Source organism: Petaurus breviceps, unplaced genomic scaffold, assembly GCF_028583685.1.
Source record: "Petaurus breviceps papuanus isolate PSGF00001 unplaced genomic scaffold, PetGlider_PUasm1.0 126, whole genome shotgun sequence".
Taxonomy (NCBI): domain Eukaryota; kingdom Metazoa; phylum Chordata; class Mammalia; order Diprotodontia; family Petauridae; genus Petaurus; species Petaurus breviceps.
Genome location: NW_027185655.1, coordinates 43,557,407 through 43,570,366, shown reverse-complemented (window position 1 = coordinate 43,570,366; position 12,960 = coordinate 43,557,407). Strand labels below are relative to the sequence as shown.

General features: G+C 35.7%; 1 protein-coding gene and 1 long non-coding RNA gene across 2 annotated transcripts in view; one reads left to right on the top strand and one right to left on the bottom strand.

The window, feature by feature from the left end:
- Nucleotides 1–12,960, top strand: part of NDST4 (N-deacetylase and N-sulfotransferase 4) — a 406,931-nt gene that overhangs the window by 272,409 nt on the left and 121,562 nt on the right. The window lies entirely within an intron of this gene.
- LOC138167003 (uncharacterized) overlaps nucleotides 7,543–12,960 on the bottom strand; it is a 152,869-nt gene continuing 147,451 nt past the window's right edge. The window contains exon 3 of the long non-coding RNA XR_011169795.1: nucleotides 7,543–8,053. This is a non-coding gene — a long non-coding RNA (uncharacterized lncRNA). The remainder of the gene's footprint in view (nucleotides 8,054–12,960) is intronic.

Genomic DNA, 12,960 nt, shown 5'->3' with positions numbered 1-12,960 from the left:
AAAAAGAGCTTCTATAAATATTTTTTATACATGTCAGCCCTTTTCCCTTTTTTATGATCTCTTTGGGGTACAGACACAGTAGTGGTATTACTGGATCTAAGGGTATACACAATTTGATTGCCCTTTGACATAGTTCCACATATCTCTCCTGTATGGTTGGATCACTTCACAACTCCACCAAAAGTGCAATTGTCCCAATTTTCACACATCTCCAATATTTATAATTTTCCTTTTCTGTCATATTAGCCAATCTGATAGGTGTGAGGTGGTAACTCAGAGTTGCTTTAGTTGGTATTTCTTTAATCAATAGTAATTTAGAGCATTTTTTCATGTAACTAGAGATAGCTTCAATTTCTTTATATAAAAGCTGCCTGTTTGTGGTGTAGCCAAGATGGCAGAGAAAAAGCAGGAATTTATCTGAACAACAACTTCCAATACCTGTAAAATATGACTCTAAACAAATTTTAGAGCTACAGAACCCACAAAGGGACAGAGAGAGACAAATGTCCCACTGATGGCAGCCTGGCAGGCCAACAGGAAGGTTTATCACACTAAACTGGGAGCAGAGCCCAGCCCCACGTGAGCTGCCTGGCCTAGACCTGGGGTAGCCCCAATCAGCTGCACAGAAAGGCCAGAGCATACTGCAGGAGAGTTAATCACCAACAGCTGTGGTAGTTTCCAGACTTTTCAACTCATAAACACCAAAGAGAAAGTAAAAGATCAGTGGGGTACTCTGTTGGAACTGGGTGAAGGAAGAGCACAGTCCGACCCCTGCCCCTGGGATGAGAGGTGGCTTAGGTGGAGGTGCAGTGGCCACAGCTCTTTCCATGTGGCTGCCTCCAAAATTACTGGCCTGCAGATTGTAGGGAGACCAAGTAACCATTCAGAGGGTAATCACTCCTGCTTTGACCTGCTTGTATCTGGTTCATGGTCTTGGGTGGTGGTCCTGGAGTGTGTAGCCAGTGGATTCCCTAGAGAGGGCACCCTTCTCATAGCTCTGACAATATTTGAGAAAACCCCAGCACTTTGGGACACAGCTTTCTCCACTCTGGAAGCAAAGTTTTACCGTGGCAAAGATCTCAAAAGTCAAGTAATTGGCGGGCAAGATGAGCAATCAGAGGAAGTACAATTAGACCATAGAATCCTCAAAACAAGGAACCAGAAAAAGTCAACAAAGTCAAAACTCCTGAATCTAAAGCTTCCAAGAAAAATATGAATTGGTTACTGGCCATGGAGGAGCTCAAGAAGGATTTTGAAAATCAAGTAAGAGAATTGAAGGAAAAAATGGCAAGAGAAATGACAATGACTACTATGGAAATGGTTTGTGTAATTGCACATGTACAACCTATATTGAATTGCTTATCTTCCTAGTGGGGGTGGGTGAGGAGGGAAGAAGGGAAAGAATCTGGAAATCGAAGTTTTAAAAACAAATGTTTAAAAAAATGCTTTTACATGCAACTGGGAAATAAGATATACAGGCACTGGGGTATAGAAATCAATCTTGCCCTACTAGAAAGTTGGGGGGGGGCATGAGGGAGGATATAAGACAGAACAGATTGGGGGAAGGGGTATTCAGTAGGCTTGCTATCTTGGGGTGGGGTAGGGGAAAGAAGGGGAGAAATTTGTAACTCAGTTTTGTGGAAATGAATGTTGAAAACTAAAGAAATAAATAAAAAATTTAAAAAAGGAAAAATAAACATGCCTGTTCATATTCTTTGACCATTTTTCAATTGGGGAATGACTTGTACTCTTATAAATTTGTCATAGTTTTCTATGTATTTGAGAAATGAGACCTTTATTAGAAAAAACTGGCTCTAAAAATTGTGGCCCAGCTTTTTGCTTTCTTTATAATCTTTGTTGCATTGGCTTTGTTTGTGCAAAAACTTTTTGATTTCATGTAATCAAAATTATCCATTTTGCATTTCATTATGTCCTCTATCTCTTGCCTGGTCATAAATTATTCTCCATAGATCTGAGAGGTAAACTATTCCTTATTCTCCTAATTTGCTTATAGTATCACCCTTTATGTCTAAATCATATACCCATTTACATTTTATCTTGGAATAGATATAGTGTGAGATGTTGGTCTATGGCTACTTTCTGTCATACTAGTTTCCAGTTTTCCCAGCAGTTTTTGTCAAATAGTGAGTTCTTATCCCAGAAGCTGGAGTCGTTGGGTTTGTCAAACAGTAGATTACTACAGTTATTTGTTACTGTGTCTTGTGAACCTAGACTATTCCACCAATCCACCACTCTATTTCTTAGTCAGTACCAAATAGTTTTGATGATTGCCACTTTGTAAAATAGTTTTAGATCTGGTATAGCTAGGCCCCCTTCCTTTGCATTTTTTTTCCATTAATTCTGTTGATATTCTTCACCTTTGGTCCTTCCAGATGAATTTTTAAAATTATTTTTTCTACCTCTATCAAATAATTTTTTTGACAATTTGATTGATATGGCCCAAATATATGAATTAATTTGGGTAAAATTTTCATTTTCATTATATTAGCTTGATCTACCCATGAGCAATTGATATTTTTTTTCCAACTGTTTAGATCTGACTTTATTTGTGTAAAAAGTGTTTTGTAATTTTGTTCATATAGTTCCTGGATTTGTCCTGGCAGGTAGACTGCCAAATATTTTACATTGTCAACAGTCATTTTAAACGGAATTTCTCTTTATATATCTTGCTGCTCAGATTTGTTGGTAATCTATCGAAATGTCAATGATTTATGTGGGTTTCTTTTAATATCCTGCAACTTTGCTAAAGTTGTTTATTTCAAGTAGTTTTTTTTCTTAATTCTCTAGGATTCTTTAAGTATAATATCATTTCACCATCAAAGAATGATAGCTTTGTTTCTTCTTTGCCTATTATAATTCCTTCAATTTTTTTTTCTTCTCTTAATGTGAAAGCTAGCATTTCTCTTACAATATTGAAATAATAGTAGTGATAATAGGCATCCTTTTTTCACCCCTGATCTTATTGCAAAAGCTTCTAACTGATCTCCATTGCATATAATACTTGCTTATGGTTTTAGATAGATACTACTTATCATTTTAAGGAAAACTCCATTGATTCCTATGCTCTCTAGTCTTTTGAATAGGAATGGGTCCTTGTAACAGCAAGCATCCTAGCATACCCAGGATGGCTGCTAACACTTGTTCTTTGTTCTGCTTTTTCTAAAGGAAAGCAACTCAAAAAGAGTTAACAATCTTTTCTTAATCAAACTTATATCATTTACCTAGTTCAGGGGAAAAAAAGTCAGCACCCTGAATGAACTTCAGAGAAAATACAAACAGAAGTTACAAGCAGATTAAAAAAAATACAGGGAAAATAACACAATTTGACAGACAGGGTTCTAGCTGTCTGACCATCACATCCATACCTTGTCAGTTACCAGAGAGAGAAGCAGAAACATCTGGGGTTTCAAAGCTGGGGGCTCAACAGCTGCCCAGAGTCTCATCTGGCCAAATCACACAACTTTTCCCAAAGTGAGCCCCAAAGCAAAACTTCACCTCAGGGTATATATAGCCTTCGTCAGGGTCAGAGAATATCACAAGCCTCCTGACCCAATGCCTTGTTACAATGTAACAAGGTCTGGGGCTTCCTGAAAAACATACCCCCCCCCAACAAGCTGCTCCCACTGGGCTCTGCTCCACCCTTTAGCAAACCCCTCCTACCACAAGCTCCATGTGACCACAATTCAACTATTAGGGGCAGACTTTATTTTCAAAGCAGGGAAAGTTCTCAAATTCCCTTAGGATTATTAAGGGGCAGGGGAGATCTTCAAATTCCCTTACCATTACAGTCTTGTATTTTGTCAAAGGCTTTTTTTTCTGTATCCATTGAGAGAATCATATGATTTCTGTTACTTTTGTTATTAATATGGTTAATTATGCTAATAATTTTCCTAATATTGAACCAGTTCTGTATTCCTGGTATGAATCTCACCTGGCCATAGTGTATTTTCCTTGTGATAAATTGCTTAATTTCTTTGCTAATATTTTATTTAAAAAATTGGTGTCTATATTCATTAGAGAAATTGGTCTATAATTTTCTTTCTCTCTTTTGGCTCTTCCAGGTATAGGTATCAGCACCATATTTGTGTCATAAAACAGTAAGAACTTAATAGATCTATTTTTCCAAATAGTTTATGTAGTATTGGACTTGATTCTTATTTATATGTTTGATAGAATTCACTTATAAATCCATCTGGCCTTGTAGATTTTTTCTTAGGCAGTTCATTGATGGCTTTTTCCATTTCTTTTTTTTTTTAAATGGGATTAAGTACTGTTTTTCCTCTTCTACTAATTTATATTTTTCCAAATATTCATCAATTTCACTTAGATTGTCAGATTTATTGGAATACAGTTGGGCAAAAGAGCTACTTATTATTGCTTTAATTTCCTTTTTATTGACAGTGAATTCACCCTTTTCACTTTTGATACTGGTAATTTGGTTTTCTTCGTTTTTATTTCTATCAAATTAACCAAAGGTTTATCTATTTTATTGTGGGGTTGTTTTCATAAAGTCAGCTATAAGTTTCATTTATTAGTTTGATAGTTCACTTACTTTCAAATTAATTAATCTCTCCTTTGATTTTTGGAATTTCTAGTTTGGTATTTAATTAGGGATTTTTAATTTGTTCTTTTTCTAGCCCTTTTAGTTGCATGCTCAATTCATTGATCTCTTTCTCTATTTTATTCATGTAAGGATTTTGAGATATAAAATTTCCCCTCAGTACTACTTTGGCTGTATCCCATAAATTTTGGTATGTTGTCTCATTATAATCATTTAATCATTCTCTTTGATGAAATTATTGATTGTTTCTATGATTTGACTCATTCGTTATTTTGGATTAGATTATTTAGTTTCCAATTAATTTTAATATATCGTTCCATGGCCTTTTATTACATGTAATTTTTACTGCATCATGATCTGAGAGACATCTGTTTAATGCATGCCAATGAATCTTGCAGCATTACCACTACAGATGGGAAAGCTGAAATTCAGGAAACCTGTATCTGTATCTCATTTCTGTCATATTTGTTCTATGACTAAACCTCTCTCTGAGTCCCAGTTTATTTCATCAATCAATGAACCAAGAAGCATTTCTTAAACACTACTTGTATACTGAGTATACAAATTAGTTTACAGATACAAAAGCAAAACATAAGATATTCCTCATACCCTCAAGGAACTTGTAGTTTACTAGGGGCAGGAAGGGATGGGAATAAAATACACTCAAGTGTGAAATGATTGAGTTGGAGAATTCCATTTTTTTGTCTGTCTTTCAATTTTGAAATTTCATGATTGTGTGATTCTGAGAATTAAGTTCAACAACAATGACTGACAATATGTTAACATGTTTGGTGTCATTAGTTCTGAAAAATACTAGTTAAGTACTTTTTATCATCTTTCTACCATGGTATTTTTCAAGGAAATTTGCTTTTATCAACTTAGGGGTTCACATGTTTTATTACAATTAGCTATGGATTTTTCTCTTTATTTCAAATTACTATTGAAACTAGAAGACTATTTTAAATAGTCTTTGAAATTTGAAATTTTTCAAATTTCAATAATTTAAAAAGATTTCAAATTACTTTTGAAACTAGAAGACTGGAAGATGATAAGTGAATTAAGTTATAAGCAAAATTTGTAGTTTTGTATCTGACATGGATTTCATTTTCTCCATCACTTGTTCAACAAGTATTTTTATTAAGCATACATGTTATTTCAGCCTCTCTGATAGGTGGCAGGAATACAAAGTGCAAAGGAATGACTCCTGTCCTCAAGGACTTTGCATAAGACTGTACAATGTACATACAAACTAAATTCAAGGTAATACAGATGGAGTGTGATATGCAGATTTGGGTGGAGAGGTTTCATGTAGGAAGAGATGGTGATTAGTCAGTGAATAACATTTATTAAGCACCAAGTGCCAAGCACTGTACCAAGTACTGGGGATACAAAAAGACAAAAGAAAAATTGATGCCCCCAAGGAGCTCACAATCTAATGGAGATGATTCATGAAGTTAGAAATCAGAGGTGAAGGTGGGGAGGAATTGTGGTAAATTGGAGGCACAATGACAGGAGATGAAATAAAGATTATAAAAAAAAACATTCATATTGAACCATGAATTAATAATAACACTAGAAAGGTGGGCTAGAATCAACTTGTGAAGGCCTTTAAATGCCAAGCAGAGAAGTTTGAATTTGATCCTTGAGGCAATGAGTAACCATTGAAGCTTACTAAGTAAGAAACTAATAGTCTGACCTGTCCTGTAGGGATATCACTTTGGTAGCAAAGTAGAAAATGGATTGGTATAGATAGAGACTTGAGGCAGGGAGAGAAGGCTGTTGCAATAGTACAAAAAAGAGGTTATTGAATAAGGTCGTGATCATGTGAGATGTGAGAAGGAATGCCAAACATCTGGAAGTAGAATAATTAATACATGGCAACTGATTTTATATATAGGAATAACTCTGAAGATACAAACTTGACTGACTGGACTAGAAATTTCAGCTTTCTCTAGTCTTTTGGTCCCTTCTTAACCAATTAAAAAAATCAGACACTTAGGATGAGGAGAGCTGAAGTGAGAGATGTCAAATCTAGATAATTAAGAGCTTGGAGGACTGCCTGCCTACTAATGAGCTCTAGGGACAGGCCCTTTGTGTTCCATGCCACTGTTCCCTTCTCAATGGAATTCCTGTCTAGAGTCCTTCATTGGAATTAGTTCTGATTAGCCTAAGAGAGACTGGATTTTTAAGAGAAATGGGAAGTCAAAGATTTTAGGGTGAAGAAAAGAATATACCTGTAGTTAGGAATTCTGCTTTCTGTACCAATTAATTTTAACCATCTACTGATGAGAGTGGGACTGGGGCAAAGGCAGGAGCTCAAGGTCATTATTACAAGATCACTTTCAGCTTTCCAGTTAACAGCTGGCAATCAATGTGCTACCAGATCAGAACCTAAGAACTAGCTTTGAGGTGCCTAGTCAGAAACAAAACAAATAAACAAAATCTGATAAACTAAACCCTGCCCAAAAGCCATACTTCAGGTTTGGAATCAGGAAGACTCATCTTCATGAGTTCAAATCCAGCCTCAAATAATTAATTAGCTTTGTGACCGTGGGTCACTTAACAGTGTTTGCCTGTTTCCTCATCTGTAAAAAGAAGTGGACAAGGGAGAAGCAAACCACCCTAGTATTGCCAAGAAAATCCCAAATGGGGTCACAGAGAGTTGGACAAGATTGAAATGACTAAACAACAAAAAAGAAAACCAGTTATATTGAAATGTGTATATAGAGAGAAACAGACAAACGTATATATATATATATATATATATATATATATATATATATAGTCTCACAACAATCTATGTCAAAGATATTTCAGTATACTAGGCCTGTCCAAATTCAGGCCAGTCCAGTGATTCAGGCTCAAGATTTGAATACAGTAAGACACTCTTGTACCATAAAGGGTAATGAGACAATTTTATTTGTAATACAGAGTACAATTTTGAAGTGTGACATGTATTTTCTAGTTTCACTCTTTCAGGATCAGTCAAGTTATATTTCCACTCAGTATTCTAGGGTACCCTGAAGGGTTTCTGACTGACTCTTGTCTACTACTGGCTTTAGCTATTTTCTTCTCAGTTTTAGTAGGGGGAAGGAAAATGATTAAAAGCACAATTCCATTTAAGCACTTATTGCTGATTGACTTTTATGAAGGGATATCTATTTTGTTTCCCCCTACATCTCTGAGTGCATATTTCCCCCATACAATCCCACCTATTTTTTTTTTGGAGTACAGGAAGAAATTAGGTTCATAATTTAGCGCAGTTCCTACATAGCATTGGTCCCAGCAAGTTCTTGTCTAAAGGCAGCATCACTTCTGTATTAGAGTCCAGAAATTCTTTATTCCTTGGGGCATTAGTTCCATACTGGTTGTAAAACTTGTCCTGGATTCTGAAACCTGTAGTCCTGTGGCTTGTTTTCCCAGCCTTTGAAATTTCCAGCCACAAAGTCATCTCAAGGTCATTCCCTGAACCTAGGACAGAAAAGAACAAATGAAAATTCCAAAGATGCCTTGTTTCTCCAAGGTCCTGTGGCCTCAGAGGGGAAAGACCCTATAGTCATTACCATTAAAACATGATATCTCACCACATACCATCACAACTAGAATATATCTAAACAGAGAGGCCAAGGAGGCAAGGAAGAGGTCACCAAAGCTGAAAGTTCTTTTTGAGCCAATCAAAGAGCTTGCCTTCACTGTGTGCCTTAGCCAAACAGAATCAGTCACAGAATTTCTTTAGTCTTTCCAAAGCACTTTCTTCATACATCTTCATGACTCTCTAAGAAATTGTTTCCATTACTTCCATGTGAAGACACCATCGAAAAAGCTGATGAGGTCATATACTAGACCCTTATTACAAGAGGTTAAAAAGGTACTAATAGACATAAGAACAACTACTTCTCTCTGCTTCCGCGTTTACCATAGCAAGTACTAACAAGGTCAAGAATGCTTTCCCCAATGACATAAGAAATTGAATAAAACCTCCAATGCCAATTTCCCCAAAATGTTCATATACAGAATAAAATTAAAAGTACGTCATGCACATTTTTATTTGGCAAGCTGGTTGTTAAACATTTACCTAGCACACACCTTTGCCTCAAAGGCCATTTGGTCCCATGCTCTTATTCTATCATTATTGAAATGACACCCAGAGGGGATGAATATTTTGCCCAATATCACTAAGGAATCTAAGATGAAGGTGCCTTTGTTCTCCTTTTCACTATTGAAGCAAAAGTCGTTTGACAGGGGAACTGTTTGTGATGCGTTAAATACTAACTCGGGGGAGATGTTTTTACATTTTTAAAATAAGTAAATATTTTAAACTCTTTTCTTTTTAGTAGTATGTTGTTTTGGCAAGCAAGTTTGAGTACATGATTTTTCTCATTTTGCATGTACAAGGAAGTCTAACATCCTAATTCCCAACTTGCTAAAAATTGTGCTTTGCAATTACTGTGATCTTTTTTTAATTCAATTTTTAATTTATTAATTTGTTTCCTTTTAGTTTACAGGATTCAATTCCACAATTCCTTGAATTTCACATTTTGTCCCCCTCCTTCCCCTTCCCCCCCATGGTGTCTTATAATCAAGTATAGGATCTGTAAATACTTTCACATTATACAATGGTCAGGTTATACGGATGGATTATACCAGCTGGAATGAAAAATGGTAAAGAGGACATAAAATCAAAGTTGCAGGATATAAAATAAACCCACATAAATCCTCGGCATTCCTATATATTTCCAATGAAACTCAACAGCAAGAAGTAGAAAGAGAAATCCCATTTAAAGTTACTGTAGACATTATAAAATATTTGGGAATCTACCTGCCAAAACAAACCCAGGACCTGTATGATCATAACTACAAAACACTTTTCACACAAATAAAGTCAGATCTAACTAATTGGAAAAATATCAATTGCTCATGGCTGGGTTGAGCTAATATAATAAAAATGACAATTTTACCTAAATTAAATTATATATTTAGTGCCATACCAATTAATTTACAAAAAAACTACTTTATAGAGTTAGAAAAAATAGTAACAAAATTCATCTGGAAGAATAAATGGTCCAGAATATCAAGGGAATTAATGAAAAAAAATGCTAGGGAAGGTGGACTAGCTTTACCAGATTTCAATCTGTACTATAAAGCAGCAGTCATCAAAACTACTTGGTACTGGCTTAGGAATAGAGGAGTGGATCAATGGAATAGATTAGGCACATGAGATTCAGAAGTCAACGACTACAGTAATGTATTGTTTGATAAACCCCCAGACCCTGGTTTTGGGGATAAGAACTCACTATTTGACAAAAACTGCTGGGAAAACTGGAATATAGTATGGCAGAAACTGGACATAGACCATTATCTAACACCACATACCAAAATCAAGTCTAAATGGGTTCATGATCTAGGTATAAAGGTTGATACTGTAAGTAGTCTGCTAAAACAAGGAATTGTTTACCTATCAGACTTGTGGAGAGGGAATGACTTTATGACGAAACAGGAATTAGAGAACATTATAAAATGTAAAATAGATAATTTCAACTACATGAAATTGAAAAGTTTCTGTACAAATAAAGCCAATGTAACCAAGATTAGGAGGGAGGTGGGAAATTGGGAAAGAATCTTTACAACCTATGTCTCTGACAAAGGACTCATCTCTAAAATATACAGAGAACTGAGTCAAATTTATAAGAATACAAGTCATTCGCCAATTAATAAATGGTCAAAGGATATGAACAGACAGTTTTCAGAGAAAGAAATTAAAGCTATCTATAAGCACATGAAGAAATGCTCTAATTCACTATTGATTAGAGAAATGAAAATCAAAACAGCTCTGAGGTACCACATCGCACCAGTTAGATTGGCTAAGATGACAAAACAGGAAAATGACAAATGCTGGAGAGGATGTGGGCAAACTGGAACACTAATGCATTGTTGGTGGAGTTGTGAACTGATCCAGCCTTTCTGGAAAGCAATCTGGAACTATGCCCAAAGGGCTATAAATACTTTCATACCCTTTGATCCAGCAATACCACTCCTAGGGTTATATCCCAAAGAGATCATAGAAATGGGAGAAAGACCCATATGTACAAAAATGTTTATAGCAGCTCTTTTTGTTGTGGCAAAGAATTGGAAATTAAGGGGGTGTCCATCAATTGGGGAATGGCTGAACAAGTTGTGGTATATGCATGTTATGGAATATTATTGCGCTATAAGAAACGGGGAGCAGGCGGTCTTCATATTTACCTGGAGAGGCTTAAAAGAACTGATGCTGAGTGAGAAGAGTAGAACCAGGAGGAATTTGTACACAATTACAGACACAACGTATGTGTGATGACCAACTTTGATAGACTGGCCTCTTCTCAACAATGCAGGGATATAAGTCAATCCCAAAAGACGCATGATGGAGAGAAAAACGTGCATCCAGAGAAAGAACTAGAAAGAACTAAATTTATATCCAGGTGGAAGCAAAATACCTGATCTTTTTCATTCTCTTATTTGATTTTATGTCCTCTTTACCATTTTTCATTCCAGCAATTACTGTGATTTAAGGTCAAATGTGAAGCATGCTTATAAAAATTAATAAAAGTGCTTCCACAAGCTAAGCACAAAAATGCCTCATTACTTTATAGTTATACCTTGTATCCAAGTTTGGGATCATGCTTTTTGTTTTTTTGTTTTTATTAATAAGGATAAAACTTAAGCAATAACGTGAGACATGGTAGTCTGGTGGAAGGAATCGTATATATGCAATTAATGAATCTGAGTTTGGTCCCAGCTCTACTCCTTACTCCACAAGACTTGGGACAAGTTATTTAACTCTTCTAGGTCACAGATGCTTCTTATTGATCAGCATATATTCCCCTTCACTCCCCCTTCTACACCCCCCCAGATTGTTAATAGAAAACAAACTCTTTGAGGGCAAGGGATTTTTATTCACAGATATCTATGAAAGGGTCTGACACATAATAGTACTTAAGGATCTAGCTGAATTGAGTTCAGTAGGTTAAATGAGGACATGTGTTTATGACATGCTACAAATTGCTTAACTTAATTTTCATTTAAAAAAATTTATCACAGTCCTTTGCCTAGTGACAAATTGTATGTCTTTCTTCTAATGTGACTATGAGTGTCATGGCCTTCTCCCTCTCTCTCTCTCTCTCTCTCTCTCTGTCTGTCTCTCTCTCTGAGAATTAGAAGAGGCTTACAACAATTTGGTATTGGGTTATATACACACATATGTATATATGCACCCACATATGTATACACACATACATATATATATATATGTGTGTGTGTGTGTGTGTATGGAGAGAGAGAGAATTTTTTGCCTACTGCCCCTGTCAAAAACTATTTAGTAAGTCATAAGTTGGCAGAGTGCCTATGCTGATGGAATCATAGATCTTTGAAGTATTTAGGCATCAAAGAAATTATTTTTTCACAAAAAATGGAAATTACAAATTGAGTTTAAACATCACTGCTGGTAGGCTTGTAAGATTTAGAGCTGAAAGACAGTTTAGGGAACATGCAGTTCAATCCCCTCATTTTACAGATGAGTAAACTGAGACCCAGTGATTTTCCCAAAGGGATTTTTCATCCAGATTCCTAACCCTTATTTTACAGATGAACAGAATGAAGCCCAATGAACTTGAATGACTTTCCCAAAGTATAGATATTCTGTCTATACAAGTAGCAAAGCCAAGACTCCAACCTAGAAAATCCAATTTCAAATTTACTGGTCTTTCCACCATACTTATCTAAACAAAAGGCAGGATAAAATGTAGGGAAATAACAATAACAAATCAATGAAACATTTTACAGTCTTAAGTGTTTTTACACAATTCATTACTCTTGAAATACATAAATCTCTGAAGCAGGGCAAGTATCATTATCTCCATTAAACATAAGGGAATACTGAGGCTCAGAGTGGTTCTGAAGTCAAGACTGCTAATAAAAAAGCAGCAGGGTTGTGATTGGAACCAATGTCTTCTAACTATAAGTGCAGCTCTCTTTACCTTTTAACAGGCTTTCCTATCGCTAGTCTTCTCCACCTTCATTTATTCTGTATTATGCTACTTACTTCCACAGCATGTCCATTCAGAGCTTACAATTGTACTAGAAGATATGTTACAAAAGAATTCTTATCTATAGAATAATCACACTCCAAAATACCTCCTTTCATAATAAGAAGGCCTGCTGGTGCGATAACATGATAGAAAAATTACAGTGCAAACATAAAAGTAGAAACCACTTTTATCACCCAAATCCAGATGTATGATTAAATCTATTTCTTCCTAACACACTTTTTTCCTCAGTTTTTCTTCTAATGTGACTATGAGTGTCATGGCCTTCTCTCTCTCTCTCTCTCTCTCTCTCTCTCT